This window comes from Macrobrachium rosenbergii, chromosome 25 (assembly GCF_040412425.1).
Source record: "Macrobrachium rosenbergii isolate ZJJX-2024 chromosome 25, ASM4041242v1, whole genome shotgun sequence".
NCBI classification, from domain to species: domain Eukaryota; kingdom Metazoa; phylum Arthropoda; class Malacostraca; order Decapoda; family Palaemonidae; genus Macrobrachium; species Macrobrachium rosenbergii.
In genome coordinates, this window is record NC_089765.1 from 42,853,189 (window position 1) to 42,879,751 (window position 26,563).

Below are 26,563 nucleotides of genomic sequence, written 5' to 3' on the forward strand. Positions count from 1 at the left end.
GTATCCCAAACTTTGAGAAAAACTCCACTAGCTTCTCAGCAACTATCTTGGTGGATATGCTTCTAACAGGGATTGCCTCAGGGTATCTTGTCACAGGACACATCATTGTTAACAGATATTCATGACCCTTCTTCGTCTTCAGCAGTGGTCCAACCATATCTATAATCACCTTGCTAAAGGGTTCTCCTCTAACTTCTATAGGTTGTAGGGGGGATTTTTGAATGGTTTCATTTGGCTTTCCAGCTATCTGGCAGGTATGACACTCCCGACAGAACTTGCTAACATCTTTGTGAAGTCCAGGCCAGAAAAAATATTTCATGGTCTTCTCCACAGTCTTCCTGATTCCCATATGTCCAGACTCATGAGCTACTGCTACCACTTGCTTCCTCAATGGACGTGGGATCAAAATTTGATGATATTTGCCCCATTCAGCATCTCCTGGTATATCTGCAGGTCTATGCTTCCTCATCAGCAAACTTTCCTTCAGGTAATAACAGGTAGGAGTTTGTTGCATCTCTTCTTGATCAACAACTCTGAAAAACAACTTGGCTAATGATGCATCCTTTTTCTGCAGTTCCATTAGCTTCTCTCTGGACACTTGACCAACTTCAAGGGTTGGGCTCTCAGTATCTGCTAACTCAGCTACTGTAGTTTCACTGTTATCTTCAGGAACATCTTGACTACCCAGACTTTCTTCAGGTCAGCATTAGGGGAAACCTCATTTCCCTAGAACAACTCTTCTAAGCTCATTGATCCTTCTGGAGTGGGTAAACCCTCAGTCTCTTCACTTACAGGCATAGTCCTCTTCATACTCCTAGTAGTCACACAGCTAGGAAACAGGTGGGGGTTATTCTTTTCCAAATCTACCGTAGGACTGATCCTGAATGGTTTATCTGTCACTATAGGACAAGGAACAAATAGCACACTACCAACTTCATTCCCTAACAGAACATGTACACTTTCAACAGCCAGTGAGTTCTTTACAGCAAAATCAACATCTGTCACCAATTCACATGGCAGGTGTAAGCGGCATATAGGAGTTACCTCTTCCCCGCCTATATTCTTCAAAATAACAGAATCTCTTGTGAGATTCTTCTCCAACTGGGGGTGAGCACCACGGACTACCACACTATGGTTGCTCCCTGTATCACGTAACACCTTGACTGGTACCTGCACACTTCCTCCTGGAATTGTCAGTGTACCCTCAAAGATATATGGCTTAAAAGCCTCCAAACTGCTCAGCCACTCACTGCTTGAAGTTACATTTCCACTGGTTGCTAAACACTCAGCTTGTTTAGTCTCAGTCTTCAGTGGAGTTGGACTCCTCCCAACACTGCTCTTTGTAGTCTGTTTCACCTGGTCACCTCTTACTACTTGACCAACTGGTTTGGACTGCCGATGTGTCTGATGACACTCCCAACTGAAGTGTCCTGCTCTTCCACACTTGTAGCAGACAACACTAGGCTTCTGTAATTGCCTTGCAACATTATTATATGAGGATTTTACATTAGCTTGCTGAGGGATATTACCCTGCATTGACTTGGTATTACCACTTGTAGGATTCCCATTAAATCTGCTCCTGAAATTTGGATGAGACCTAAAACCTGTGCGTTGATTCTGGTACTTGACATTATAGTTTCTTCTGCTACTGATGACATTGTAATCTTCACTAAGTGTAGCAGCACTAAGTGTAGCAGCTTTGTCAAGTTTATTCACCTCTCTCTCTCTCTCTCAAATAGGCTCTTATGTGTTCAGGAATTCCTCTAAGATATTGTTCAAGAACAACTAATTCTTCAAGATCTTCAAATGTTTCAACTTTAGCAGCCTCCAACCATTATTTGAAACATCTTACTTTGTAGGCATAATCCAAGAAAGTTATCTGGTCATCCTTTCTCAAAGATCTGAATCTTTCATTATAATATTCAGGGGTCATCTGGTAAACTTGTAGCACATTGTGTTTAAGTACCTTGTACTCTTTACACTGATCAGCTGATAAGGCTAAATAGGCACTTCTTCCTTTACCAATGAGAACACTCTGTAACAAGACTGACCATTTATCCTCTGGCCATCCCATACCTGCAGCCACTTTTTCAAAGTGATAAAAAAACTCATCTGGAGCCTCTTCTGTAAACTTTGGAATTAACTTCTGCATTCTTACTACATCAAATACAGGGTCTGAATTACCTTGAGTAGGGTTAGATGGTGTTATGGGCAACTCAGCTGTAGCTTTCAACCTTTCCATCTCTCTCCTGTGCCTAGCTATCTCACTTTCTTCTTCTGCTATTTTTCTTAATTCTTCAGCAGCTTTCTCTTCTTCTCTTTATTTTCTTTCTCATTTTTCTCTGTCTTCTCTTTCTCTTTCTGCCTGCATTTTCTCTCTTTCAGTCTGCATCTTCAGCTTAATCAAATTACCTTCTGCTTCTATACGTCTAAGCTCTGCTTCTGCATCACTTTTCTCTTTCTTTTGCCCATGTTTATCTATAAGTTCTGCCTCAGCTGCATTCAACAACTCTTGCGCCTCTCCTAACTCTCCATCTATTTTACCAGAGTCCATCAATGCTTGGATTGCAATGAATTTTATTTGTGCCTTTACCATGTTGACAGACACCTGACCACCACATGTTACTGCTATCTCACTCCACTGTGCTTTAGTCAGAGTGATTTCAGATAACTCTTGGATGGAGGGGTTTGCTAAAAATTCCTGAACGTTGAATAGAGCCATTTTTTCAATTACTCAATTAACAATTCAATATGACAAAAATTCAACACAATAAAATGCAAAAAACAATTATATGGTCACTCTCCTCATAAAATAAAACAACTATATGGTCACTCTCCTAATAAAATATGTCCCTAACACCACCAGTATAAACCAGAGTGATATTTGTGATCTGTTTTCCCAGGGTCTTGGGCACCATTTATATGTGTGACGAGGTGTCCAGTGTCTGATCTTCAGATTAAACCTGGTATCTAAGTGCTTGATATTTGATTACCAAACTTACCATTTATTCGACAATTATAGTTACCTCACAACAGCCAGACACCTGAATCCTCATCACACACACAAAGACTGATTTCTCTAAAGGCAACAGTGATTGCTTATAAAACTTATCAATCATGTAAAGTTCATTCAAATAGGTGTGAGGTAAAATCAAAGGGCATCATTCCAATAACATTATAAAATCTAAGTATTTTTATTTCCCTGGTTCGAGCTCACTTCAATTACTTGAAGGAAAACATTCACTCACTACTCTGTATCTAATTCAAATCAAAATTACTGGTGGGTCAACAAATGAAACTCTGAGATAGTAATTTTAAATACAAAAATTTATTTCTAAATTCAAAGATTATACATGACATTAACAGTCTCAGGGAAATTTATTATTACTTGAAAACAACAAAATTGGATTAAATCTCAATTAATCATCAGTCAAAATTAAATCAGAAATTAATTTATTAATTAATCAAAAAATTATTCAAGTAAAATTTAAATTAACAAAATTTGATTGAAAGTAAATACAAGTAAATTAATTCTCAAGTGTGAAACAAAATAAGGCAATTAAATCAATCATATAAAAATGTGGATACAAAAGACACAGAAATATACTCTGCAAAAAATTAAATAAAAAAATGTAAAGCAAAATTTGTTCATGCGACTTACCTGTCAGATATATATATAGCTGTATTCTCCGAAGTCCGACAGAATTCCAAAAACTCGCGGCACACGCAGTGGGGCCAGGTGGTTAGTACCCATTCCCGCCGCTGGGAGGCGGGTATCAGGAACCATTCCCATTTTCTATTCAGATTTTCTCTGTCGCCGGTACTGTCAACAACTGTTTTCAGTACCTCCGTCTTTGGATTTCGTAAACTCGTTATTTTCCACTTAAGTATTCTATTTGACTTTTGGTTTTTGTCTTTGGATTGTGGATTGGCATACGCTTTTGTGGAATTAGCTTTTGATTGCTCTTTGGATGATGTCTGGATCTAGTTATGCTAGCTTCAGAGTATGTTGTGTGAATGAGTTTAAGGTGAGGCTACCGAAAGTTTCGGTAGATCCTCACTTTATATGCATGAGGTGTAGGGGGCAGGTTTGCTTGATAAATGATCACTTACTTTGCCTCCCACCCTGCTAATTTATTAGTTCAGGATTTCATTCTCGCACTAATAGTGCTCCTTTTTGCATCTGGAAGATGGCTAACAAAATATTATCTATTGCGGAGGTGCATAGATTGAGCGAGTCAAGCGATAATAAAGAAGAAACAATTGTAACACTGGGTCAGTCAAAGTGCACGTCGTGAAAACGGACTCGTAAGGCGGACGCTGAAGAGGATATGTCCAATAAAGTTATCGTAACTATGTTGTTACAACAAAAGCAAACACTTATGGAGTTATTAAAGGAAATGTAAGGTTTGTTTTTGGAGATAGTCTACCGAGCAGCGGGACTAGAGTGACGTCACGTAGGCAATGGCTGCCTCCTAGTAAAAAGTAAACAAACGCTTTCGCGAGTTCAAAGTAGCACGGTAAACGTTAAAGATGCCATAATTTACTCAGGTCGGTATCAAACATTAGTTTTAGTCAGGGTGAGGAGATAACCTACCATAATTTTAGTTAAAACGACGAGAATAGGTTTTATCTCGCCGAGACTGATTTATATCTACCGGCCTAACGTAGGCGAGCCATATTCTAGTACTTGTAGGCTAAGCGGGAGTTGAGACTTCCCAAGTAGGTAGCCTATTTCACAATATATTGACTGGGGGCCTTTCTGTCAAGCATGCTTCGTCTCCCAGTCGTGCTCACCGCTCGCTGGATCGCCATCGTGACGCTCTGCTGCAGCGTGACGCTCCGCAAGCAGCTATCCTGGACGCTTCTGTAGCTGCTCGTCAGGACGCTCGGCTGGACCGCCATCGTGACGCTCCGCAAGCAGCTATCCTGGACGCTTCTGTAGCTGCTCGTCAGGACGCTCCTCTCGCTGCCGTGCAGGACGCTCGGCTGGACCGCCAGCGTGACGCTCCGCAAGCAGCTATCCTGGACTCTTCTGTAGCTGCTCGTCAGGACGCTCCTCTCGCTGCCGTGCAGGACGCTCGGCTGGACCACCATTGTGACGCTCCGCAAGCAGCTATCCTGGACGCTTCTGTAGCTGCTCGTCAGGACGCTCCTCTCGCTGCCGTGCAGGACGCTCGGATGGACTCTCGGGAGGACCCCTCTTTGGTTGCTCGAAGTGACGCTTCAGAGCAATCAAAGACTGCGCGAAGCGTTCCCCATCTGCGTATTGGACCGCACAGGCCTTCGTTTCTCCCATTGAAGAGGGAGAAGTCTCTTGTGAGTCGGAGCCTGCAGTCCTTGAGCAGCCTCCCCCTTCCTCGTCTACGGACTACCAGGTGTTAGCCGGCTTTTCTTAAGGACTTGTTTGGCGACAAGTTTCAAACCCTCGACCCCTCTCTCTCCTCCTTCGCAGTTTGCTTCGTCCTAGACGAGGAGAGCGCCAGGGTTTGTCAAGATGACTTCGTCTCTGGCGACGAAGAAGGCCTTCAAGAAGGTTAACACCTGGATGGAGGAAAGGAAGACCCAAGGCAAGACTTCTTTTGCCCTGCCTCCGTCCAAGCTGAGCGGCAAGGCAGGTTTGTGGTAAGAGACCGGGAGGGCGTCGGCTCAAGAGTTCCTTCGTCGTCCCAGGGAGACTTCGCTAGCTTGGTCGACGCGCCTAGACGGTCCCTCCTGTCGGCTGCCAAAGTGTCCTGGACTATGTCGGAGACGGATCACCATTTGAAAGGACTGGTTCGAACCATGGAGGTCTTCAATTTCCTGGACTGGTGTTTGGGGGCTCTAGACGTCAGGATTAGGAGTCCCGACTCGATCTGCCTGGGGGAGCTGTCCAGCGTGTTGCTCTGCATGGACAAGGCAGTCAGGGATGGCTCGGAGGAACTGGCTTCCCACTTTTGTACGGGCCTCTTGAAGAAGAGGGCCTTGTACTGTAACTTTACAGCCTATGGCCCTACCAGCCAACGGCCATACCACGTTGAAAGCACCGCTTCTCGTGCGATCAGCGAAGTTAAGCTACGTTGGGTCTGGTCAGTACTTGGATGGGTGACCGCCTGGGAACACCAGATGCCTTTGGCGTCATACTTTTGCAAAGTCAGTTTCTCCGTCGCAGAGGGCTTTGCTGTTCTCCCCGTTTTCGAGCCATCTCTTCCCCCCAGTCCTTGTTCAAGGATCTCTCCTCCAGCTTGAAGGAGAAGGCCACTCAAGACCTCTTGGCCCACTCGCTTCAGACGCCCGCAGTCCCTTTGACGTCGTTGTCGGGTCAGACCTCCAGGAAGCAGAAGCCCTTTCGTGGAGGGAGCTTCTTCCTCGAGATCTTCTCCCGAGGTAGAGGTCTTTTCAGAGGCGGAGCCCTGCCTAAACCTTGGGGCAGGAAGTGACTTTGCAGCGCTCCAGACACCTGTAGGAGCCAGGCTTCTTTCGTTTGCGAGAGCCTGGAGAGCAAGAGGGGCAGACACCTGGTCCCTTGAAGTTATCGAGAGAGGATACAAGATCCCCTTTCTCGACTCACCACTTCTGTGCACGTCGCCCAGGGATCTGTCGTCCTCATTCCATCAAGAGAAGCAACAGATCCTTTTCGAGCTATTAGAGCAAATGCTCGAGAAAGAGCTGTGGAGCAAGTCCTGGAGCTGGACTCCCCAGGATTCTACAACCGACTGTTCCTAGTTCCGAAGCAGTCGGGAGGATTGAGACCAGTCCTAGATGTCAGTAGACTGAACCGCTTCATGGTGAAGGAGAAGTTCACGATGGAGACGTCCCAGTCTGTTTTAGGAGCATTAAGACCAGGAGATTCGATGGTCGCTCTGGACTTACAGGACGCTTATTTTCACGTTCCCATACATCCCCAGTCGAGGAAGTATTTGAGGTTTGTACTAGGGGGACGAGTGTTTCAATGCAGAGCTCTTTGCTTCGGGCTAAGCACAGCTCCCATGATCTTCACGATTATCATGAGAAATGTGGCGAGATGGCTTCACTTGGCGGGTATTCGTATCTCGCTTTACCTGGCCGATTGGCTCATCCGAGCCTCTTCACAGTCAAGGTGTCTGGAGGACCTGAATGCGAATTTAGAGTTGACAAAGTCCCTAGGACTTCTAGTGAACGAAGAAAAGTCCCATCTGATCCCGACGCAGTCCATCGTCTATCTGGGGATTCAGATGGATTCAGTGGCTTTTCAAGCTTTTCCATCCCAGGAACGTCAGTAGCAATGCTTAGAAAAAGTCTCATCCTTCCTAGGGAAGGAAATATGCTCGGTGAGGGAATGGATGAGTTTGCTGGGGACCATTTCCTCTCTGGAGAAGTTTGTTTCCCTGGGAAGACTTCATCTCAGGCCGCTCCAGTTTTTCCTGGCGGAAAACTGAATAGACAAGGAGAATCTAGAGGAGACCCTGAAAATCTCTCCCGTTTTCAAGATTCACCTGAGGTAGTGGCTCGACCCCTCGAGGTTGGCAGAAGGGTTTCTCTACACCTTCAGAGCCCCGACCTGGTGTTGTTTTCCTACGCTCCCAGGGAGGGATGGGGAGCAACACTAGGAGGGAAGAAAGTGTCAGGCACCTGGAGAGGGGAACAGGTGTCCTGGCACTTCAATCTCAAGGAATTAGGGGCGATCCTGCTGGCCCTTCAATCCTTCGAGAGCCAAGTGTCAGGCCGAGTCGTACAAGTAAATTCAGACAACTCCACAGCCCTGGCATACCTCAAGAAACAGGGAGGAACTCGTTCCCGGTCCCTGTTTGCCCTGGCGAAGGAAATCTTGCTTTGGGCCCATGCGCGGGGGATCACGATCCTTGCGAGGTTCGTTGCAGGAGTGGAGAATATCCGCGCGGACCTTCTCGGTCGACAGCGTCAGCTTCTACCGACCGAGTGGACCCTTCACGAGGAAGTATGTCAGGAGCTGTGGAGGTTATGGGGACGTCCCTTGGTAGATCTGCTCAGGCAGCCCCATTTCGAAAGGTACCTCAAAACTTCCCCGCTCTGAGTCTAACTGCATTCAGACTATCAGCCGACAACAAGGATCTTCACGATCTCTTGAGATCCTTTGAGACTGTCAAGGTACCTCATTCCAGGACGCCTCCCTGGAACCTGGATGTCGTCCTAAATTTTTATGTCAAATACCTTCGAGCCTCTTTCTTGGCGTCTCAAGAATGTGACAAGGAATGTTATTTTCCTAACTGCTCTGGCTACGGCGAAGAGAGTTAGTGAACTTCAGGCTATCAATAATCATGTAGGTTTTAGAGGCCATAATGCAGTATGTTCTCTAAGCCCTATGTTCTTGCTAAAACGAGAACCCGTCTACCCCTTGGCCCAGGACCTTCGAGATTAAGGGTATGATGGAAATTCTCGGACAAGAACCAGAAAGAGTCATGTGTCCTGTCAGGGCTCTCAAATTTTATTTGCAGAAGACTCAGGAAAGTCGAGGTCCTTCGGACAGTCTGTGGTGCTCTGTCAAGAGGCCGGATTTGCCTCTTTCTAAGAATGCACTGGCGTTCTTTTTTAGTAGCACCATTTTAGACGCACTTTCCGACGTTCAAGACAGTGACTTGAGTCTTTTGAAAGTTAAGGCTCACGAAGTTAGAGCCATTGCAACCTCGGTGGCTTTCCAGAAGAACATGTCCCTTAGCGATCTTCTGGGTACCACCTTCTGGCGAAGCAATTCGGTGTTTGCTTCACATTACTTGCGGGACATGAAGACGACATACGAAGACTGCTATTCGCTAGGACCATACGTTTCCGCACTCCAGATCGGCCCCATAAACACTTTTAGGCCTGGACCTCTGTCGGACTCCCAGGACCAGGAGAGAGGCAAGTCGAAAGCCACAGGAGGGTTACGGGGGCTTCCCACCGATCTGGTGTCCCTTTGGCAGGACCTGTTGTCGCTTCTGCAGACACAGTGTTGCGGGCAGGGAGCGATACTCATCCTATCCTTTAGAGGTTAGGAAGTATATTTTAATCTTGATTTTGTTTTTTTACGTCAGATCGATCCCATAACGCTTCTAGGCCTGGACCTCTGTCGGACTCCCAGGACCAGGAGAGGGCATGTCAAAAGTCAAGCAAGAGGGTTACGGGGCTTCCCCGATCTGGCGTCCCTTCGCAGGACCTGTTGACGCTCTAGGTCAGGTGGTTGGTCTTTGCTCCTTTTGCCCTCACAGTATGGCCTTATGATCTAGTCCCATTGTGGTCACGCCCCGTGGACAGATCATCTAGAACTCACCAGCTATATAGGTCACTACCTTGCTGGAGACTCTAGTAAAGCAGAAGCAGGCTTGGGTGACAGTAATCACGAAGTCAGCTATGCTAACATAGGCCTGGACTCTTTCGGACTCCCAGGACCAGGGAGAGGGCATGTCGAAAGCTGTAAGTTGGTTACGGGGCTTCCCACCGATCTGGCGTCCCTTCGCAGGGTCCTGTTGATGCTCTCGGTCAGGTGGTTGGTCGTTGCTCCTTTGCTCTCACAGTATGGTCTTATGATCTAGTCCCATTGTGGTCACGCCCCCGTGGACAGATCATCTAGAACTCACCGGATATGTAGGTCACTACCTTGCTGGAGACTGTAGTAAAGCAGAAGCAGGCTTGGGTGACAGTAATCACGAAGTCAGCTATGCTAACAAGTAAGGAACCAAGGCGTCAATCGCCTACATGTATTTGTTTCCTAAATCCTATTCTGTCTCTTCCCACCTCCAATGGTGGATTCAGCTATATATATATCTGACAGGTAAGTCGCATGAACAAAATGATATTTTAATGATAAAATAAAGTTTGTTCATACTTACCTGGCAGATATATATAATCATAGTGCCCACCCTCCTCCCCTCAGGAGACAGTGGCACTAGAAAATCTGAATAGAAAATGGGAATGGTTCCTGATACCCGCCTCCCAGCGGCGGGAATGGGTACTAACCACCTGGCCCACTGCGTGTGCCGCGAGATTTTTTGGAATTCTGTCGGACTTCGGAGAATACAGCTATATATATATCTGCCAGGTAAGTATGAACAAACTTTATTTTATCATTAAAATATCATATTAAGGCAATAGCAAACACACCACATATATATAAAATTCGTCAAAAGATAAAGCATAAAACATACAACATGGAAAAAGTATTAAAAAGGAAAAAAGTATCTTTACATATAATCACTGTAAATATTATTTTTAGTGCACTAAAAACCAATAATCATGTTACAATACCTTGGTACCAAATGCTTCATGTCTTTAATCAGGTGCCATTACATATGTACACTCAGTAAAATACACTGTTCAGATAACTCAGACACATTTACTACGGAATTAAACAGTTAAAAGTAACGAGTGACCCTTATCTACCAAAATTATCAGTTACGTTACAACAGGACATACGAAGTCCCAAGAGCGAGCGAGAGAGAAAGAGAGAGAGAACCGCTTCTCTCTTCAACACGGCTGTAGGTCTCAGAATGGACTCCTCTGTATGGGCGTCTATATACGTGATAGAATTTTCCATCCAACAGTGTTTTGAGCGAGCCCCAATGGAATGCGTTACTTCAGCAGTTTTGAATATTGACTAAACAGATCAGCTCTTTATAGAAACAGTCACTCTCTGTCCCTTCTCTCTACATGCCATGCATCGTCCTTCTCTCAAACCATACAGTATTTAGCCCTTAAACGCCGAGCCTCTATTTACAAAAGTGTCTGCCGTATGCCGGCGGGGTTTGAGAGTCAGCGCCGAAGCGGAAAGAAAGTTTTTTTTAAAAAATCACAGCACGCTTAGTTCTTAAGTTTAAGAGTTCATTTTTGGCTCATTTTTTTCTCATTGCCTGAAGTTTAGTATGCAACCATCAGAAATGAAAATATATCATTATCATATATAAATACTGGAATATATGACAGCGAGAAAAAAATTTCATATATAATTGTATACAAATCGCGCTGTGAGCAAAACAGTTAAAGCCAATGATTTATTATGTTTCGTTGTATTGTACACTAAATTGCGATGATTTTGGTATATAACAAATTGTAAAACAATCAAAGCAACACAGAGAAAATATTATCACAAAATGGTGCATGAGTTCGTAACATGCGGATGTAAAAAAAAGTTGTTTTCAAAAATTCACCATAAATCGCAATATTGTGCTAGAGACTTCCCGTTTGTTTCAAAATGAAGGTAAATGATTGAATATTACTAGAATGTAAGAGTTTTTAGCTTACAATTGCATTTTTCGACCATTTCGGTCGAGTCAAAGTTGACTGAAGGTTGAAATTTTGGCACTTATCTTGATTTATATGGAAATATTTCAAACCTAATAAAAGCTAGAACCACGAGTTATTTTTTTTGTATTCTACATGAAATTGCACACATTTTCATATATAAAACGTTATGTAACGGCTAATATAAAACGGTGCAAAAATTACGACAAAGTGACTAAAGAAATTCTGAGATTTTCAGCAGAGTTAGCGCGGGCGGAGGTAAGGAAAAAGTTTTTTTCAAAAATTCACCATAAATCTAAATATTGTGCTAGAGACTTCTCGTTTGTTGCAAAATGAAGGTAAATGATTGAATATTACTAGAATGTAAGATTTTTAGCTTACAATTGCATTTTTCGACCATTTTGGTTGAGTCAAAGTTGACCGAAGGTTGAAATTTTGCACTTATCGTGATTTATATGAAAATATGTCAAAACTGATAAAAGCTAGAACCACGAGTTGTTTTTTTTTTTTGTATTCTACATGAAATTGTGCATATTGTCATATATAAAACGTTATGTAACGGCTAATATAAAACGGTGCAAAAATTACGACAAAGTGACTAAAGAATTTCTGAGATTTTCAGCAGAGTTAGAGCGCGCAGACGTAAGGAAAAAGTTTTTTTCAAAAATTCACCACAAATCTAAATATTGTGCTAGAGACTTCTCGTTTGTTGCAAAATGAAGGTAAATGATTGAATATTACTAGAATGTAAGATTTTTAGCTTACAATTGCATTTTTCGACCATTTCGGTCGAGTCAAAGTTGACCGAAGGTTGAAATTTTGGCACTTATCGTGATTTATATGAAAATATGTCAAAATTGATAAAAGCTACAACCATGAGTTATTTTTTGTTGTATTCTACATGAAATTGCGCGCATTTTCATAGATAAAACTTTAAGTAACGGCTAATAGAAAACGGTGCAAAAATTACGACAAAGTGATTAAAGAATTTCTGAGATTGTAAGAGCCTGAGGCCGTCTCTTCCAAACGTGTGTGTTCGTCGTCCACCGGAGTGGCGAGATGTTTGGCGTCTTCACAAACAGAAACATACACGCAGTTTGATACAGAAGATTCGTTGGAACATTATGAGTACACGATTAGAATGCTTGCATGGCAATGCAAGTAGTGGTGATTGTACATACATCAAGACAACAATGGTTAGGGAGAAACTGATGGAAATATTGTATGGTTGAAATCGCGTTCCTTTAGAGAAAGAAAACGAGATGGTCTTGTTGTCTTGTCCACTCCGATGGACGACGAACACACACGTGTTTGGAAGAGGGCGTCAGGCTCTTACAAGATTTTCAGCAGAGTTAGCGTGGATGTAAGGAAAAAGTTTTTTCAAAAATTCACCATAAATCGAAATATTGTGCTAGAGACTTCTTGTTTGTTGCAAAATAAAGTTAAATGATTGAATATTACTAGAATGTAAGAGTTTTAGCTTACAATTGCATTTTTAGACCATTTTGGTCCAGTCAAAGTTGACCGAAGGTTGAAATTTTAGCACTTATCGTGATTTATATGAAAGTATGTCAAAATTGATAAAAGCTACAACCATGAGTTATTTTGTGTTGTATTCTACATGCAATTGTGCACATTTTCATATATAAAACTTTATGTAACGGCTTATAAAAAACAGTGCAAAAATTACGACAAAGTGACTAAAGAATTTCTGAGATTTTCAACAGAGTTAGAGCGGACGTAAGGAAAAAGTTTTTTTCAAAAATTCACCATAAATCGAAATATTGTGCTAGAGACTTCTCGTTTGTTGCAAAATGAAGGTAAATGATTGAACATTACCAGAATGTAAGAGTTTTAGCTTACAATTGCATTTTTCGACCATTTCAGTCGAGTCAAAGTTGACCGAAGGTTGAAATTTTGGCACATCGTGATTTATATGAAAATGTGTCAAAATTGATAAAAGCTACAACTATGAGTTATTTTTTGTTGTATTCTACATGAAATTGCGCACTTTTTCATATATAAAACTGTATGTAAAGGCTAATAGAAAACGGTGCAAAAAATACGACAAAGTGACTAAAGAATTTCTGAGACTTTCAGCAGAGTTAGCTGATGCTTTCTTTTGGGATAAGAAAGAAATTTGCGCATACGCAGCTGGGTCACGCTTGTAAACAAAACAACAGCATGATCCGTGAACTCCCAGCATCCCTCAAGGCACGTGATTTAAAATTTTTTGCAAACGAGGCCTATAAGTATTTTTCCGCGAATATTTAAAAAAACTTTTTGTAGTCGACATATTTTACGTCCACTCAGCACCCGACAGACAACTTTTGTTGACGTAAAATACGTCCAGTCGGCGTTAAAGGGTTAATCACTGTAACTTTACGCTAACTCTGTTATGGCATATGCGCATCTGAATACAAAATTATACAGTATACAACAATACACACCATGACTGAGGGGAGATTACTGCATTACAAAAACCACAGCATAAGAATATATATATATATATATATATATATATATATATATATATATATATATATATATATATATATATATAAATATATATATATATATATATATATATATATATATATACTGTATATATGTGTGTGTGTGTGTAGAATCTACTGGTCACTTTTTACCAGATATACATATGTAATTGTAATAGCCATAATTCCCTCTTAACCTCAAGAATTCTTTGCGCTTTTTTGGGTACACTTGTCACTACAAAGCCTTAGATCCAAGTGCAAGAAATTGAAACGGTTGTGATGTCAGGTAGCGGGAGATGAACCCGCACCACCACAATCACAAGGAGGTCACGTTGCCTACCTGACCACGAGATGGATTAAAGTCTATTGCCTCTCATACGTACACACACCTGTTGTTTTCAGATATATCTATTAGAGCTGGAATAGACCCATCCTCACCATATTCATGTATGTACAAGAGGCAAAAGACTTTCATCCCTCTCTTGGTCAGGTAGGCAACGTGACTTCCTTGTGGTTATGGTGACACAGGTTCATTTCCCGTTACCAGACATCACAACCACTTCAGTGTCTTGCACATGTATCTTAAGGCTTTGTAGTGACAAGCATATCCAAAAAATTGTGAAGAATTCCAGAAGTTAGGAGGGCATTGTGGCTATTACAGTTACATATGTATCTGGTAAAAAGTGACCAGTAGACTCTACATATATACTTCAGCCTAAAAAGCAATAAAAACAATTGCCCACTAGGCTGTGATGGTGAGGTTGGGTCTATTCCAGCTCTAATAAATATATCTGAAAAAGACAGGTATGTGTATCTATGAGAGGCAATAGATAGAAGAGAGAGGGATCCCTATAGACCTATGAGTGATAGAAGAGTTTTTGACCAGTAAGGGTCTCATCTTTTCAGGGAGGGGTCTTTATGAGTCTCAGGGGGAAACACATTTGGAGGTAGAGAGTTGTTCCCTGTCTTAATCACAAAATTCAATTTACCACCCACTGAGTTTTAAACTTTTATGCTGGCCAAGCCTCTTCTGTTCCCATGTAAACATCGCATCCGTAGCCTAAAGCAATGTCTTCAGCAACAACCCAGACCTCACAAACACGGAGGCCATGCCACTAAGGCAGCTCAAGACAGGTCAGTCTAGGAGATGGTCAGAACGGATAACCTCTGCCCGTACGAAACCCCAGAGCCAGAGTGACTTCTGAAACTCACACTTTGTCACGCTGGACAGAAGAAGTATCAATTCCCAGACAATGCCTATACCTTGGATCACATCGACATAAGGTTGTGTGCGAAAAAACCAGAAAGCAATGAAAGTAGTGTGCCCTGGAAGGGAAATTGTTTGGCCAGTATCTTTTTCTTTGACTCATTCTATTATCTCTCTCTCGCATTTCATTGCTCAGGTAGTTTCTTGTCTCATCAACTTAAACCGTGTGTCTACATCCCATGTGTAATTCCTTGACATTGTATAATGCAATTCTCACCCCTTGCTAGCAAGTGAGTAGACAAAGGATCTCTCTCCAATTCTTGCATTTATTCAACCATAGAGAGAGTATCATCTCAGTGTTATTCTTACCTGGAATCGTTTCATTCCAGGATTGTTATCGATGCCGTTACCAGCATAACCATGTGTCTGTGTTCCTGATTGCCTGTAATTTCCTGCCCCACTGCGGCTGATAGAATTATTGCCTAATTGGCTCACAGGTCCACTTGCATGTGGCCAGTATTCGTAATTGTAATTCATTATCAATTTCACCCAGTCATTGCTGTATATAACCTGCAAGATAAATAATTTAGTGAAAGTGTCCCAATTGTCCTTTGGTAATTTCTTTTGTTGTGATTGTAAATAATAAATTAATATTAAGAAATAGCCTTCACTTGGCGACCACCATTTCTTTGTTAATTTTGCATTTCCTTAGTTTATGGGCTTACGAGGGGTTTTCTTGTAAGGATAAATTATTACTTCAATGCCCAATACTCACAACCCTCCCTCTGAGCCCATAACAGTGGCGAAGCTTGCCAGCACGTTGCTAATTAATGGGATTAGAATTAACGTAAAGTAATCACCTCACCAATCTTGTCAACTGATTCAAACCTGCAACATTGAAATTTCTTCAAACAGGCAATTTGGAACCAGCACAGAAGGTAACGTTTTAGAACCAGAGTGTGTAAAGTGTTTATTCACATATCAATAGGTAGGAAATTAGCGATTTAACTCATGTTGTATTTTGATATGTGATTAGGGAATAAATTCAAACCAATGAGAGCAAACGTGAATCACAGCAGAGAACGTTTTGAACTTAGCGCCGCTCGAGATTCTATAAGTTGGTAGACAAGAGCGATACTCAGTCAGGTATAGAGTAGCAAGTTAGGGTTTCTTGCCAGTTGCATGTCATCGTCCTGCATGAAATTCACTAGCCGTCAGGTAGTAGGGTTAACCATTAGCTACTATATATTTCAGGAAGTTTGAGTCATCATTTTTTGCCATTATCTTTCAAAATTAATTGATGGATCGGTGTGTTACTATGCAACAGTGCGCAATTTTTGCCATTATCTTTCAAAATTAATTGATGGATCGGTGTGTTACTATGCAACAGTGCGTTTCACATCCTCCCCTAATTTTTGGTAATAAATTCCATTTCCAAATCCAGCTTTTTCCGGCACTTGACTCTTGAATTTGATGGGGTAGCCAGCAAACTGATTAACCCTTTTGGACATATGAGCTTGGGTACTGCTGAACTTGTCCTGAGTATCTACTTATAGTAAATTCCTCACTATCCCTAACTTTCCTCTTCGACTCCACCATTCTTCTCCCTACTCTTCCTTTACGTCATTACATCCCATAGCATATGCTACTTTCTGCATGAATGTGATTGTTTTGATTTTGTTTGCATAATTTTATGATGAAAAGTTATTCATGTTTATTCCAAATTCACTGTTCTACATATATAATAAAAAATAACCATTTGAGACAATGTACATGATGTCATAGATGTATGGCAATAAATCAGTTTTATCTTTCCTTTATTCCCTTATACATATGACCGTGAAATATAACCATAAGCAATATCTTACGTGTTCAGGTTTATTCTTAATTTTTGGGCAGCTTTCTCCCAGCTGTAAACTTCAAGAAGACATATAGCAAATGCATTTCTGCATTCACAGTGACGAGACAACCCTCTCTGTAGTTAGTGGATACGCAAGTGATAAACCCTTCGTTTGACCCAACATTTCATTCATCAACTACAAAGATTTCAGAAACCCTTAAATTCTATATAACCATGTAGGTCGTTAGCTCAATTATCCTACGTTGCTCAGTTGAAAAATTGCAATGCTAATTTGTGCCTGAAAACATTCCATTACATAACAAATATTGAGAAGACAGAGAGAAAGAGAGAGAGAGATGAGTGGGGAATGAATGAAAAGATGGATGGGGAAGTGAGGTTTAAAGAATGAGGAAGGGTCCGTGATGGGAGGGATAAGTGCTCCAAGAGTGCTTATCCGAATGAATTTGTAAATTTTAACTGGCTAGGTTTGGCTATGTCCTAAAATTCAAGAGTAAAGTGCCTTTAAAATCTGTTTGGAAATGGAGTTTTTTATCAAAAATTAAGGGAGGGTGTGAGAAACTGTTTCAAAGTACCATATGAATTGGCTGATTGGTTTGAAAGATATCGGTAAAAAACGATGACTCGAACTTCTTGAAATATATAGTAGGGGAGCTCATTACATGTCCTCGAGAGAAAAGTGTACAATTTTCTCTTTGATAGGTCAGTGGAATTTTATTTCATCCACAAGGCATAGGAATACCATGATTGGCAACTTGTTCCCCTTTCGTGCTAGCCAGCGATGTCTGCTACAACATCCACCGTGAGAGTCAGTGGATTTTGTTCACCAGAAAGGTTTCACTCGCTCTCACATTCTTATGTAGCTTAGTCGCTGTGTTATTTGTATATCATTTACCCACTATCTGCTAAAAGTGTACTCGCAACAAAGTAGATCATTACAAGTACATGTGTGAGAGAGGTGCGAAATAATGAGCAGGGAGACAAGTACTGCTGATTTATTGATAAAAAACAGCTGCTTATAAAGCGGGATGCAGATGTCTGCGTAGTGCGCAGAGACTGCTGGTACAAAGATTTACAAGTGACATGAGGTCAAACTAATTCCATAAAAAACAGGACAGGTTCATATAGAGAACATAGTGATAAACAATGTCTGACATATGAAATAAGTAACTTGTTACTTGTACATAATAAATGATTGCTTGGAAAGACAACATATACATAGTTTATAATTGTGATGATAAATATATATTCCGCTTGACCTTAGGTTGCGGAAAGGCACCACAGAAAACGGGATGTTCTCCAAAGAGAATGCGTTGAGCGGGAACTTTACAATACTCCCCCCCACAAGACGGAGGTAACGTCTGATTAAACCAGGTATCTTCTGGGGCAACGAAAGGGGCCCTCTCTTTCTTGATGTCAACTGGAGAGGATGGCCGCCTTCCCCGATGTCCTCTGCAGTGGTTTGTTGTGGTGCATTTTCATCAGGTTTCTGGGTTTTCCAGGGACGCCCTCGCCTCCTTCCTGAAACTGGGGTTGTTTGAGAGGCTGCCGTATCCTGCAGGAGATCTTGGGGTCCGCCTCTGTTGCCCCCCTCCAGGAATGCGGGTTGGAGATGATCTATTGACACCCAGTCTTCCTGCCCATGGATGGATATTTGGAATGCCTTCTTGTTCCTTTCCAGGACTAGGAAAAGTCCTCTGTAGGGTCTAGTCAAGGGTGGGTGTACAGCGTCGTCCCTGACGAAGACGTGGGTGGAAGAGGACATCTCGGGGGGCATGAAGAGGGACGTCTTGTCGGTGAATGTCTTCCGGCAGGGGGCAAATTTCCCAACTCTGTCTCGGAGCCTCTGTATTCCTATGTTGTCCCTGTTCTCTGCGACAAGTTCCCCTGGGACTACCAGTCTCCCCATAGACTTTTTCTGCTGAGGAGGGGTCGCCGTTGGCTCTGGGGGCGTTTCTCAACCCGAGGAGGACCCAGGGTATCTGGTACTTCCAGTTTTCAGAAGAGCAATGAGCCATGAGGGACGCCTTCAGAGACCTGTGGAACCTTTCCACCATTCCGTTGGCTGCAGGGTTGTAGGTGGTGGTGCTGTGGTGAGTGGTCCCCATTAGACGTGCCAGGGCGGTCCACAGCTTGGACAGGAAAGCGGGTCCCCTGTCTGACGTTATGTCGTCCGGGACACTGAACCGGCTGATCCAGCTGGAGAGGAGGGCTTCCGCACATGCACTGGAGGTCGTTTCTTCCATGGGCATAGCTTCGGGCCATCTGGTGGAGAGGTCGACGACTGTCAGTAGGTATCTGACTCCTCCTGATGGGGGAAGAGGTCCTACTACGTCGACGTGGATGTGCCCAAAACGTCTCTTTGGCTGGGGAAATTCGCCCACCCCCAATTTGGTGTGCCGCCCCACTTTATTTGTCTGACACTACATACATGTCTTGCCCAGGCTGTCACGTCGTTCCGTATGCCATGCCAGATGAACTTCTCCATCAGCAGTTTGGCTGTTGTCCTTCCGGAGGGGTGGGATAGGCCGTGGATGGTGTCGAAAACCAACCGATGTCTGGAGGCGGGTACCAGGGGACGAGGGCGTCCAGTACTGATGTCGCTCAGTAATGTTGATCCTTCTGAGCCGAAGGGCACATCCTTCCACTTCAGCAATGTGATGGCTGTAAGGTAGGCTGGGGTCTCAGGGTCAGCAGCTTGTTCGCAGGCGAGGTCCTCGTAATCGATCCTGAGCTGTATGGATCGATCTCGATCCTCGAGAGGGCGTCGGCTACTGGGTTCTTCCTGCCAGGGAGGTACCTGATGGTGCAGGTGTACTCCGCGATGGCTGTGAGGTGCTGCTGCTGCCTAGAGGACCATGTGTCACCCAGCTTCATGAAAGTGTGGACCAGCGGCTGGTGATCGCTCCATATTGTGAAGGGCGTCCCCTCCAGGAGGAACTTGAAGAGCCGTACCGCCTGGTATGCTGCGAGGAGTTCTCAGTCGAAGGTGCTGTAGCAGGACTCGGCTGGGTTTAGCCTCCTACTGAAGAAGGCAATGGGCTGAGGGGTCCCTCTGATGATCTGTTCCAGAAATGCCCCGCAGGCGACGTTGCTGGCGTCCGTTGTCAGCTGGAGGGGAGTGCTGGGATCCTGTTGGGCCAAAAATGTTGCTTTGGCGAGGGAGGCCTTTGTCAGGAGGAAAGCCTTCTGCTGGTCGGGTCCCCACACTAAGGTCTTTGGACATCCCTTCAGGACCTCCGTCAGGGGCGCCATGGTGTGAGTGATCCCTGGGATGAATCTTCTGTAGTAGTTGACCATCCCGTGGAATTCTTGTACGGCCCTGATGGAGGTAGGGGTGGGGAACTTCTTGACAGCTTCGACGGCATTGGGCGAACATCCTCCAGGGATATCTCGTGGCCCAGGAACTCCACCTTCTCGATGCCGAAGGTGCATTTGTCAAACCTGGCAACGAGGCCATTCTCCTGTAGGCGCTGCAGGACCTTCCGGATGTGTCGCAGGTGTTCCTCCTGGGACCTGGAAAAGATTAGGATATCGTCGACATAGAAGACGCAGAAGTCCAGGTCCCCCAGGGTGCTGTCCATCAGCCTCTGGAAGGTCGCGCCCACATTCCTCAGGCCGAAGGTGGAGAAGGCAAAGACGTAGGACCCGAAGAGCGTGACGATGGCGGTCTTGGGGATGTCCTCCGTAGCTACTGAGACCCGAAAATAAGATTTTAGTAGGTCCGTTGTGGAGAATATCCTGGCCCCGTAGAAAGAGGTCGTCAGGTCCTGCATGTTCAGCAGGGGGTAGTGGTTCGGTTCTGTTGCCAGGTTCAGCCGCCTGTAGTCGCTGCAGGACCTCCACGTGCTGTCTGCTTTCTGCACCATGTGAAAAGGGTAAGCCCAAGGGCTGGGAGCCTTTTTGCATATGCCCATCCTTTTCATCTCTGTGAAGGCCTTTTTGGCCTCCTGAAGGCACTGCGGGGAAGCCGTCGGAACTTCGCGTGCGTTGGGGGGCCCTTCGTCTTAATATGGTGGTATATCCCATGTTTGGCAGGAGTCCCGGGCATCTGGCAGAGCTCGGGTTTGAAGACCTCCAGGAACTCCTTCAGGAGGGAACCATACTGGTGGGCCACGATGGAACAGATGGCGGGCTTCCTGGTGCCTGACGACAAGGGCAGGGACTGGCAGGACTTGGTGTCTAGCAGGCGTTTGAAGTGGGCAAGGAAGTCTGCCCTGAGGAGTGGAGTCCTGACATCCGCGATGATGAACTCCCAGTTGTACCTCCGGCCAAGTATGGAGATCGACAGGAGCCTGGTGCCGTAAGAGAGGATGAGGGACCTGTTTGCGGCTGTCAGGCAGGTAGGCGGGTTCTGGTGGACGTCTGAGGTCCTCTCCTGAAGGTGGAAACACCGAACGCATGGCTCTAGTGTTGACCAACATCATCCTGCTGGAGATCATGTCGCAGACGTAGAACCCTACTGGTAAGGGGCCCCTGGGTATTTTTGTTGTTGCTGCCACGGCGGCCTTTGGGGTTGGCCGCCGCCTCCTCCATTTTTTGAAGGGAAGAAACTTCCCAAGACGTAGAAATATAGACAGACAGAGACAAAGACGGTACTCAGAGGTCGGACAAAGCAAGATTCTGACGGGCGTATCCCCTTCAGACGACCCTTCCTCTTCTCCATAAAAGTTTGTCCTGCCCGAAATGAAGAGAAGCAGCCAGCCCTTCCTGCTTGTGATGAGAAGTCCCTAAGCCCTCCATGTTCGAGACGAATAGAAGCAGCCAGCCCTTCCTGCCTGTGACAACGTGAGGTAGTCAGCCTTTCCTGCCTGTAGCAAGGACGAGTTTTCAGCCCTTCCTGTCCTCCATTTGCACAATCTCCAGATTCTTGAAGAAACAGCATTTGCTGCTTCATCTTAGACATCCTTTTTGTGACGTCTACGAGCCCATGGTCATCGTACCAGCCACATCTCTGCTGAGTTCCCAGCCGCCCTTCTGTGACGTCTTCAAGACCGAGGTCATCGTGCCAGCATCATCTTTTCAGCTGAAACCCCAGCCACGAAAGGATAACTCACCAGTTCACCATATAAGTATTAAGATTGCTCTACCTTGCAACCTGTTCCCCCTATCTATAACTGCTTAGATTTATTTTGTTTAGTGTTACGTTGAGTGAGAGCAAAGGGAAACAACATTTCGTTTTCTTTGTAAATAGCCTAAGGTTGTGAAGAAACAGTTGTAGTGTTGTGAGAGTTTCTTTTTATATTCATTTCCCATATTTCAATTGCTGGTGTTGAAACATTGTTGTTTAGAGTTTGAAAGAACCTGGAACGATTCTTGCATCGTGACACCTCCTCTAAGCCTGTAACAAATATATATATATATATATATATATATATATATATATATATATATATATATATATATATATATATATATATATATATATATAATTATTTAAAAAAGTAACAGCCTACATGGTAATAGGAAACTTGAGATAAACTTGAATTGTGCGCTGGAAGAATAACGGTATCATATTTTTTTCCACTGCAGTATTGAAACAGTTTTAGTAAATCTTTCTTTAAATCTTCAGCTGAAAACCCATATGGCCAGTCAACAGAGTATAATCCCTCTGGTACTCAGAGGAAGTCAATGCAGAGAGACAAGTTATAGGGAAAGTTGAGACAGTATGTATGTGTTGATATATATATATATATATATATATATATATATATATATATATATATATATATATATATATATATATATATATATATATATGTATATATATATATATATATATATATATATATATATATATATATATATATATATATATATATATATATATATATATGTATGTATACCATGCATCACATGTGTTTTCTTTTATGTTTCCTGTGGCTTTGCATGGGTAGTTATGCAATGGAGAACCGCATCATCACCTCCTTGCAATGCTTTCTAGCTTCATTTGGGGCCTGACCTACTTCGTCAGTCAGATAAGCTGCAGCAGCAGCAAAAAGCTAATGTAGGTAGATTTTCAAAAGACGATGTCATGTTTGCACTGAAGTCATCAGTGAACTGTGTGAGACCGGAGATCCTTAGGTGATCGGACCAGACTGCTGGAGTTAGTGTGTATAAGTGTCTACACACTGATTTTAGTTATGTCGGAATTAACCTAGATGGAAATCGAAGCTCATGGTTCTATCGTGGTGGGATTTGTAGAGAAAAGCAAACAATTCATCACAAAATTACACCCATCTATAGTGACTAATACAAAGTAATGCCGAAATATATTATGCTGTTATATCAGAAGATCTATTCTTAATTGGTTTTTGCAGATACGCAAACCAGTATCCAAAATAACTGCGCTTGCAACTCAAAATTTCATTAAGATGACTACAATATTCTGTTCATCATTATCATCATTGATCCTAATAAACTCGCTTTTTTGTTAGCATCATGCAACGGTAAACCGTTTCCGCGTCTGAAACCAGACAAGTTAAGGGCGAGGTCGCTGATCGGCGGGGGTCAGCTAGTCACCAGAGTAGTCAGCCAGAGAAAGCGGGAGAAAGTGATTTGGCTTGTGCTGGTTTCCTTACAGCTCCACCCCGTTCGCAACCTCAAGTCGGTCTCAGGGTCCTGCAGTTCTAGCGGGCTTTCATTGGATTCCGCGACCCAGAAACCAGTCGAGGAAGTTGAAGTGGATACTGGGCACAGAGTAACCGCGAACAGCGTGTAGAGTTATCCACTTTTTTGGTTGATTTCCGTTTCACTGATTGTCTATAAACCCTGGAATTGAAGTTGTTGCCCGAAATCGTTTAAAAAGATGTATGAAAAATTCATGTTCAATCACTGCTACACCAGTAAAAACAAGATTAGTGATGTTTACTAAGTATAACCTAACATGAGTTTCCTCTCAGAGATGTGGTCCAGTATAGCGCTATTTTTGATGAAGTTTGGGCCGAGAATCAAGAATCGTAAACAGTAACTCTGGACAGCCCGTGCTAATTGATAACGTACTTTTTATCCATTGCTCTATGATTAGAGTCTATTTAAAGCCGCTGAATAATAAACGAACGTATTTCGTTTGTGCTATTTTATGTTCTTCCAGTCATAGCATCAATTGATCTTTCGTTATCAGCCATAATTTTTTGATAAAGCGGTGAGTTGCTGAATGAGTCTAGTGATGCGATCATGCACAGATTGCCTTTCAGTGCTAGTTTCCTGAACCTCAGTGTTCGACTGCCCGAAAATAAGTGGAAAAATAGGGTGATGTAAGCAGGAACTGACACGGCAAAGGTTTCTGTTTTTCACCAGCTTCTTAGGAAAACTAAAAAAAAATTACCTAACCAGAAAATAAAAAGAAGGCTGAATAGAAGGAAACCTATGACGAAATGAAGCAAGGCAACAGTTACATACACACACACATGTGTGGGTGTGTGTAATTTTTGCTTTATTTCAAGAACCTAGAACAATATTACTACCATGACAATGAGGAAATGATATGGGTAAACCAATGTTCAAGAGTAAAGGAGATAAACAATTTATAGAATAGTATCGATCGATTTTACGGTAAAAATTTCTGTCAAAAATTACCGAAACCGTAACATAACGGAAAGGTGCGGTACCCTACCAGAAAACCAGTCAGCGTTTTGGGAAAAATCCCACTACGAAAACTGTATATATATATATATATATATATATATATATATATATATATATAATGGTAAGTGTGCATTAATAATATGACTAGGACTAAGTACATTCTTCTATAGAAGGTGCGAACTGGAAACTGCAAACCTGCCCCAAAGGGCTGTATCACAAGGCAGTGTCTTAAGAGCGACACTTTACCATATACAGCCAAACTAAACCAGATTTGAAAAAAAAAAAAAAACTTATGCAGTAGAGTGTAAGTTTGTCGCAGGTGATACATAATTTTATATGGTCGGACAACCCTGAAGATATGACCAAAATTGGAGAGGTATGAAGACGCCAAAATTTCGAAGGAGAGAAGAAGAAAGAGACTAGATTAAGATAAATCATAATCGTCATTGCCTCCAAAGCCACACGACGCAAAGGGCTTCTGTGAATTTCCGCCACTCGTCCTCCCTGTGCTTCGTCTTCCACAAATCTATATGAAGATAGAATTAATATAAAACCATGTATATAAATAAGGTAATGGGGAAACCCAAGAGGAATATATATTAAAACGGTAAAGAATAAGTGAATCGGAGGCGCTAATAATAAAAACGCTGTGAAACCTAGGACTGCCAACTGGTGGAAATCAAGATATGAGGGTTCAAGTCAATACCGAATGTAATGAGGCCTGGACATTACCACCGAAAACATGTAGTTTCATAAAGATATGCCTAAGTAATAATACATTCAAAATGTCTGTAGCTAAGTAATCAGAAGACTCGACTGTTGTAATGGTATAGCTTACCAAAATATTAACAGAATGAGCGGCAAAGTTTAATCATCAAAGCAGCCAAATTAATAATGACCATAACCCGACGGATTAATGTCACTCGCAGCCTTACTGAACTGCATTAGCTACCTAGCAAAGCAAGAATAGAACTATAAGAATAACCCAGGATATGTAAAAAGACCTCCGTTAAAAATGTATCACATGAAACTTAAATGAGCTCAGGAGCATGGGGAAGTACTGATGAATGAACCCGAAATGTAACAAAGTTATCGGGAGCAAAACGTTTGGATACACGGCACTCTGGCTGTTTAGTAAGTTGCCCCAAGAACAAACAAGATGAGAAAGATTAGATATTTCAGTCGAAATATAAACTTGTCTCTTCCAAAACAGTTATGACACGGAAGAAGAGGACATTCGAGAAAACTTTAAACTGTAACAGACGACATATGGGGTCCGCTGGATGGACAAAGTGAAGGCCGAAAAGAGGGCTCTCAAAAATGAGCAGGTATAATGATGTTGAAGTATATGAGCTGAAACGTAACCATACGAATTCTCAGCACATTTTAACAACTTGCGAATCCGTAAACAATATATTAAACACACATTATATATATATATATATATATATATATATATATATATATATATATATATATATATATATATATATATATATATATATATATATATATATATATATATATATATATATATATATATATATATATATATATATATATATATATATATATATATATATATATATATATATATATATATATATATATGAAACTTTACAAACAGAAGTTTGAAACAAAAAAACGTTTAAAACATTTAACAGGTATATATATATATATATATATATATATATATATATATATATATATATATATATATATATATATATATATATATATATATATTATATATATATATATATATAAAATATATATATATATATATATATATATATATATACAGTATATATATATATATATATATATATATATATATATATATATATATATATATATATATATATATATATATATATATATATCTCGTTAAATGTTTTAAACGTTTTTGTTTCAAACTTCTGCTTTGTAAAGTTTCCATAAGTCTTCACTGACCGGGTAGAGAAGGTCGCCGTGTTTCCATGGATCATGGATCCTGTTCCTTGGATCATAGATCTTGTTTCTTGGTAACATACAAGTTAGTTTCAACGTCTCTTGTGTCATCATCATTGCGTTCAGAAATGATTACTGAAATAAGAACTTTACCTCAAGAGTTTGCATTCAGTGGCTGTTTGAGACGTCCGCAAGAATTCTTGCTTCAGTATTGAGTACCTGCAAGAGTTTAAATAGCCGGGTGATGACTGGATT

General features: G+C 42.2%; 1 protein-coding gene and 1 non-coding gene across 2 annotated transcripts in view; both read left to right on the forward strand.

Moving 5' to 3' along the window:
* LOC136852614 (uncharacterized protein C05D11.1-like) overlaps window positions 1-26,563 on the forward strand; it is a 203,762-nt gene that overhangs the window by 4,839 nt on the left and 172,360 nt on the right. The gene's annotated exons all lie outside the window — the stretch shown is intronic.
* Window positions 5,999-6,117, forward strand: LOC136852655 (5S ribosomal RNA). Its single transcript, XR_010857212.1, has one exon. It is a non-coding gene; the product is annotated as a 5S ribosomal RNA (ribosomal RNA).